This window comes from Palaemon carinicauda, chromosome 7 (genome assembly GCF_036898095.1).
Source record: "Palaemon carinicauda isolate YSFRI2023 chromosome 7, ASM3689809v2, whole genome shotgun sequence".
Lineage (NCBI taxonomy): Eukaryota > Metazoa > Arthropoda > Malacostraca > Decapoda > Palaemonidae > Palaemon > Palaemon carinicauda.
Window position 1 is genome coordinate 86,633,535 of NC_090731.1, and position 7,500 is coordinate 86,641,034.

Below are 7,500 nucleotides of genomic sequence, written 5' to 3' on the forward strand. Positions count from 1 at the left end.
AGCCAAGTCTCTTATTTCATCACTTATAGAAAATGAGGATGTTGGACCATTTAATACAGTAGTACCCGCACTTTTTCATATTTAGACAGGTATTTTGTCATGCTAACTTTTAAATAGTGACTTCTTATTATCAGATAACTTTTAACCGGAGAACACTGGATAACTGATATACAAGTCGGTATGCACAAACCACTTTCCACACCAGCAATAGTACTAGCTTTCAAAAATCTCCACCGTGTAACCTTGTAAAAGCAGATAGGAAAAAATTTCAAGAGTCAAGGGAAAATGAAGGGAGTGGAGATGAATTCCAAAGTATAGCTGATTCTATCAATATCCTCTAAAGAACTCCTACAGCAGGAATCAATTCTTTCCCCAAAACTAGAGGTTTATTTCAACAGTATCCAGTACCTTCTTGATCACTGGAACTAATAAACTTACACTCAAGTACAAAACAGCCATTGACTTAGTTATTTAAAAACTGTACAAACGAAAATGTAACAGATTGCAAAAAAATGTTGTCTTAACTCTATCGTGTAACGAAAGTAGCTAGGCGTCAGTCATGGTCATTATTTGTAAATTCAGTATACACTAGAACTATGCCATCTGCAGTTTATATAAAAGTTAAAAAGATAACAGGAAAATTAACTCCAAACCCATATCCTAGTTGACCCAGGTTGTGGAGGATTTATCTTTGTTTTATTTAAATTTTTTCTTTTGCCAAATACAGAGAGAGAGAGAGAGAGAGAGAGAGAGAGAGAGAGAGAGAGAGAGAGAGAGAGAGAGAGAGAGAGAGAACAAGTGGTAGTTAGCGAATGATTGTTTGTGGTGGGAAAGACTGTCGGTATATTTGAGGTTGTTTGTTTACATTTTTTAGTTAGGTTACGACAGTGGTGAATGTTTCGGAGTGAATGCTTTTTTTGATTGACTGCGTCCTGAGTCAGTTGTGTGAACGCTGGATTTATTATTTTTCTTTACCAGCGAGGAAGTGATTATTGATTTTCTGAGCCGTGATTCCTCCTTTGGAGAGTTATTTTTTGAATGCCGATCTTTAGTTGACGACCTGGCCTGTAAGAGATTGTATTTAAGACTACTCTTTGGATAGATTATTGTTGATGACCCGGACCGAATGAACTTCGATTGCTGTGATTGATGATGATAATGATAATGATGATGATGACGATGATGACGACATCCAAGACCCCAATTAGGGAGGCAGTGGTGGCAACTTGCCACACAGTTTAACATGTTAATCACAGATTGAGGGTTGTGCCGTGAAAGACAGTTCGGCAGTTTGTGAACGACTGTGTTGCAAATAACATATATGAGCATACAAATTTTGGTGTTGAACTCGTAATATATATGTGTTTTGTGTTTTCATGTTTGGGTTGCGGTTAGTTTTAAGTTTTGTTAGGATTTATTGGATTGCGGAAAGGTTTTTTTTGTTAATTATATATTTAGTTTCAAGTTTTTGATTAGTTTTAAGTGTTCATTTTGATTGTGGATTGTTTTGGTATTGATTATTTTAGTTTTAAGAAATAGAGTTCTAAGGATATGTTTTGTTTATTTCGTCCTTTTGTCTAAGAGTCTGGTTTTAGATAACGTAAGGGGAAAGTTTGTGTTGAGGAGACAATTGTCTGTTTAGTGTGATTCAAGGGTGTGGGGGTTGTTTGTGCAACATCCCGCCACATTATTTTTTCGCCCAAACAGGGACTGACGAGGTGGGATTGAAGCTAGACTCTTGGACAAAGGACTGCATTTGGATATGAAATTAGATTAAGGTTGATGAAAATGGAAGAGCAGAACAAGTTACTGAAGGAGGAATTGCGGCTGAGTAAGGAGCGTGAGGAGAAATTGTTGCAAGAGAATAAGTGGTTAAGGTGTGAGAATGAGGAGATGCATAAGAAACTGAGGGAAATTCAGGGAACTGTAGAGAGAGTGGAAGAGGGTGTTGAGATGAGGATGCGAGAGAATGAAGAACGGATGGAGAAACGAATGGAAGATATGATGGGGCAAGTAATGGGGATGATGAAAACTATAATGGGTGAAGGTGCAGTCGGAGGAGTGTCCTCAGTTTCGGGTAATGGGTTGATAGTGGATGAGAAGGCTAAGGTTAGTGATAATGGGAAAGGAAGTGATAGTGATAGTAATAGTAATAGTGATAGTGAGATTGAAGATAAGGGAATTAGGCATAGTAAGGATGAACAAAAATGTAATAGGAAGAATAAGAATGGTTGGTCAAGTGATGTTGCCGATGTGTGTGTGTAGGCCTGTGAGAATGTTAAGTGATAATGGCCCTGAGTTTGTTGGATGGGAGTTTGAGCAGATGTTAAGAGAATGGGGTATTGAACATGTGTATTCGACTCCTTATATGCCAAGTGCGAATGGGTTGGCTGAAAGGACTGTAAGAACATTAACTGAAATTTTGCGAATGATGAGTACATGTGATAATGATTGGGATTTGTATGTTGGTAGAGCGTTATGGGCTTACAATGCAACAGTGCAAAAGAGTACGGGTATGTCTCCATGTAAGTTTGTGTTAAATTTTGAAAAGATAATAAGACCGAGGTTGGGTGTGTCGGAGGATGATAGGGATGTGTGGAGGAAAGCAAATAAGAGGTTTGAAAGCTTTAAAGTTGGTGAGAGAGTGATGAAAGAAGTAATTGAAAAGGGTAGAATGAATGTAAAGAAGGTGCGTGATAAATTTGAAGGTCCCTATGAGGTGTTAGAAGTTGGTTCGAGTGGATTAAGTTACGTTTTGGGTAAGTTGTGTGTGGGTGGTATTGTGGAAAAAAATAGGGCCCATCACAACCAGTTGCGTAAATGGAAAGAGGTACCTGAGTATATCCAAGAGAATGGGATGAGTAAATGGTTGAAAAGGAACAAGGGTGAACCTAGTATGTATGAGGACTTAGGTCTGGAAGGTAAACAGTTGGTGTTAGTAGAATATAAGAAAAGGAAGAATACAAGAGCTTTAAGTAAAGATGAAAGAAGGGGAAATTTTATAAGTAAAAGTGAGAATAGAAATAAGTATGACAAGGGTGTAAATGTGCAAGTGTGTATGGAAGATAAATGTGTTAATACAGATGAATCATGGCTGAGTATGAATGATACCTATAGTGTGTGTGGCTTTTCCTTAGGTGATGTAAAAGAAAGGATGACGAATGCGAGAGTGAGAGATAGGAGAATGATTAGTAGCATGAATGAATCTTTTACTAAAGTTGAGAATTTTTTTGATGAAATGGATGAACTGTTTACAGAAATGAGTGTAATTATAGGGCCAGATGAGAACGAGGTAGATATGATTGTACATGATATATTAGATGATAGGGATTTAGATAGGAACAGTGTTAATGTAGAGAATGATTGTGATAAGGAAGAAGTGAATGAGAGAGTATATGGAGGCCCAGTTACTCGGAGTAGAGGTCCCGTTCCCGACTGCGACTGGGTTATGAAAAAAATAATGTAAGTGTTGTGTGAGAAGGTTTTGGCAAAGTAAGGGGGGAGGAATGTGGAGGATTTATTTTTGTTTTATTTAAATTTTTTCTTTTGCCAAATCCAGAGAGAGAGAGAGAGAGAGAGAGAGAGAGAGAGAGAGAGAGAGAGAGAGAGAGAGAGAGAGAAGAGAGTGGTAGTTAGCGAATGATTGTTTGTGGTGGGAAAGACTGTCGGTATATTTGAGGTTGTTTGTTTACATTTTTTAGTTAGGTTACGACAGTGGTGAATGTTTCGGAGCGAATGCTTTTTTTGATTGACTGCGTCCTGAGTCAGTTGTGTGAACGCTGGATTTATTATTTTTCTTTACCAGCGAGGAAGTGATTATTGATTTTCTGAGCCGTGATTCCTCCTTTGGAGAGTTATTTTTTGAATGCCGATCTTTAGTTGACGACCTGGCTTGTAAGAGATTGTATTTAAGACTGCTCTTTGGATAGATTATTGTTGATGACCCGGACCGAATGAACTTCGATTGCTGTGATTGATGATGATAATGATAATGATGATGATGACGATGATGACGACATCCAAGACCCCAATTAGGGAGGCAGTGGTGGCAACTTGCCACACAGTTTAACCTGTTAATCACAGATTGAGGGTTGTGCCGTGAAAGACAGTTCGGCAGTTTGTGAACGACTGTGTTGCAAATAACATATATGAGCATACAAATTTTGGTGTTGAACTCGTAATATATATGTGTTTTGTGTTTTCATGTTTGGGTTGCGGTTAGTTTTAAGTTTTGTTAGGATTTATTGGATTGCGGAAAGGTTTTTTTTGTTAATTACATATTTAGTTTCAAGTTTTTGATTAGTTTTAAGTGTTCATTTTGATTGTGGATGGTTTTGGTATTGATTATTTTAGTTTTAAGAAATAGAGTTCTAAGGATATGTTTTGTTTATTTCGTCCTTTTGTCTAAGAGTCTGGTTTTAGATAACGTAAGGGGAAAGTTTGTGTTGAGGAGACAATTGTCTGTTTAGTGTGATTCAAGGGTGTGGGGGTTGTTTGTGCAACATCCCGCCACAAGGTCACCAACTCACATGCAGTCAAGAATAGGAACCACTAGATTTGTCAGCATAAGGGGAAGAGCCTTACAAAATCCCCATCTCCTGAAGATAATTCAATTCTATTCTATCTACTTTCTGACATCTTTCTTTGAACACAAAATCTTTTATTCTATGTATCATTGATAGAATTTGGTAGGCAGTAGTCAATGACCACTTACAGTGACGTCATGTCTGTGGAAGATCAGGGAAAAGACAGCTAATTTACAATTGGTAAAGTACTTAGAGAAGAAACATGGTTTGTCAAAATCCCAGCTTATTTCAAGGAAAAGGCAGTGATGCGAGGGTTCAACTTCAATCCTCTATTTATGAAGCCTTTGATTTAAACCATCATAAAACTTTGTTTTTTACTTAAAAAATAAAAGCATAAAACGCAGCATAGAGACAAGGCATTCTTAAAACTAGCCATAAATCAGAATCGAAAGGCGATGGTTTTTTTTTTTTTTTTTTTTTTTTTTTTTTTTATTCAACCATTTTTGACTCATGGATATTTCTAAGTTAGAATAGGAGACATTCTGCCTAATATGAGAAACGTTACCATGAAAAAGAAGTTCACCAATGTTGGATGGTTAAGAGTAACACTATTTGCACCATTCCCGATAATATTCTTTACACATCTTATGTTGATGATCTTTCTATATGATTTACTGGAGCAAGAATGGCAACTTCTAATTGACAAAATTATTCACTGGCCAGATGTAAACGGTTGTAAATTCACCCAAAATAAAACTTGTATATTTCAGGTTTGAGGTATTCAACCAGGTCATCAAGTATGCATGGAAGGTCAACGAATCCCAAGTGTAGGTACTGTATGAGTTTAAAGGTTGTTTTGGTCAAGAATTAATGTAAATTCCTCATCTAAAAACTCTACAAATCAAATGCTTATATTATATGAATATCTGGAAATTGCTAACGCATACATCATGTGATGTAGATAGCGAACCCTCAGAATTATATAAGTTGCTACTTTAGTTTTTTTAATGAAGTAAATGTGTCCCTTGACTGGTTAGACAGTACTACATTGGATCTCTCTCTCTCTCTGGTCAAGACTCATTTTTACTTTGCCTACAAGTACACCAAATAGTCTAGTCTATTCTCTCCACATTCTCCTCTGTATGGCGTCAATGACCTGAGATGTCATGATGCTAGAAAACTTTCAATCAATCAATCTGTCTTCATAAACCTGGCAACACTGAGACTACCAATTCTTCTTCTCATAAATCTGGCAACACTGAGATTACCCATTCTTCTTCTCTCAAGGGGTTAACTACTGCATTATAATTGTTAAGTGGCTACTTTCCTCTTGGTAAGGGTAGAAGAGACTCTTTAGCTATTATAAGCAACTCTTCTACGAGGTGGACACTCCAAAATCAAACCATTGTCTTGGGTAGTGTCATAGCCTCTATACTATAGTCTTTCTCTTGCTCGAGGGTACACTCGGGCACACTATTTTATCTGATTTCTCTTTCACTAGTTTTTCATGGAATTGTTATAGTTTATAAATGAAACCGTTACTGTTCTTAAAATATTCTATTTTGATAGTTTATTACTTCTCTTGTAGTTTATTTATTTCCTTTCCTCACTGGGTTATTTCACCCTGTTGAGGCCCTTGGGCTTATACCATCCTGCTCTCCCAACTAGGTCTGTAGCTTAGATAATAATAATAATAATAATAATAATAATAATAATAATACGGATGTGATAAATAATTATCAGCCACGCTAAGTAGTTTAAAGACTCAAGTCCATGTTTACTACACAGGTATCAGATAAGCAATAGGGATATTTAGGTCCTTGAGTATTTCAGGTTTCTTTTTTAATTGATGCATGAGTTACTTTTAGACCTTCACCTACAGGTGCCTATTAATCGGTATTGGTACAGGCTGCAAAGCGTTTAAACTAGGTTTAGGATGAAACAAATATTCCATCATCTTAAACTGCCATGAATTTCATTTTGTAAATACCATATCAGCATCAAGAGAGTGATGGCAAAAATGGACAGGTATTCAGGTTTTTATAGAACGTACTACATAGTTCCATAGTTCCAGTTCCGGTGTTGGGTTTAGAGTATATAGTATTTTGTGGTAATAGTGTATTTCCCATGTATTTTTACATTAGAATTGTATGGAATGTTACCCATTATGGAGAAAATGAGTGTATAATAATTTTCTTTTTACAGTTTTCAGTGATGAAAAGCGTTTTACAAGCTCTAGTGGTTTTTAACTACTGCGTCGAAATTAATTAAGAGGTTGATAAGAGGTTCTTATTCAAAGAAGCTTCAATGAATTTAATCTCCGAGAAATCTCAACTCATGTGCAACATCTTGTTGCAGGGCATAAAAATTTTCATTTGAGATGTGTAGCAGGAACGTTGTGGCACAATAAAGGAGAATAAAATAAGAGAGTTCAAGAGGTGATGTCTTCGTGGAGTATAACAACCTACATAAGATGCGGGATACAGTGAACAGCGCATGCAAATAGTTCATACTCAACTAACCTATAGTTTTTGAATTATTGGGATTATCTGTCATACTGTAATAACTGTCTCGTACCTTTTAGGAGGCTAAGAAAAGGCAAAGCCTCTTTGTATTCATAAGGAGAGAGGATTTAATAAAAGACAGGTAAATCATTATTAATCAGACCTATAACGATCAGAAAATACTTAAAATCTATTAGTTTTCCTCATACATCCTTTACCCACATGGATATTGTTGCGCTTGATGGTTATAGCTTTTCCTGTTTCTGCTTAAACCATGATCAACAGAACTAACGGTCTTGGTCAAGTCTTATCCCTTCAAGTTGGAGACACCAGAAGGAATCAGCCTTCTGATTTCTCATCAAGTCCCTATGGGGAGATTTCTAACACGAAAGCTCTTTCCTTGACCACATTGAGTGGGTTTATGAGCAACCCATTCCCTCCTCTTAGGGATAGTAGAGCCGAGTTTCAGT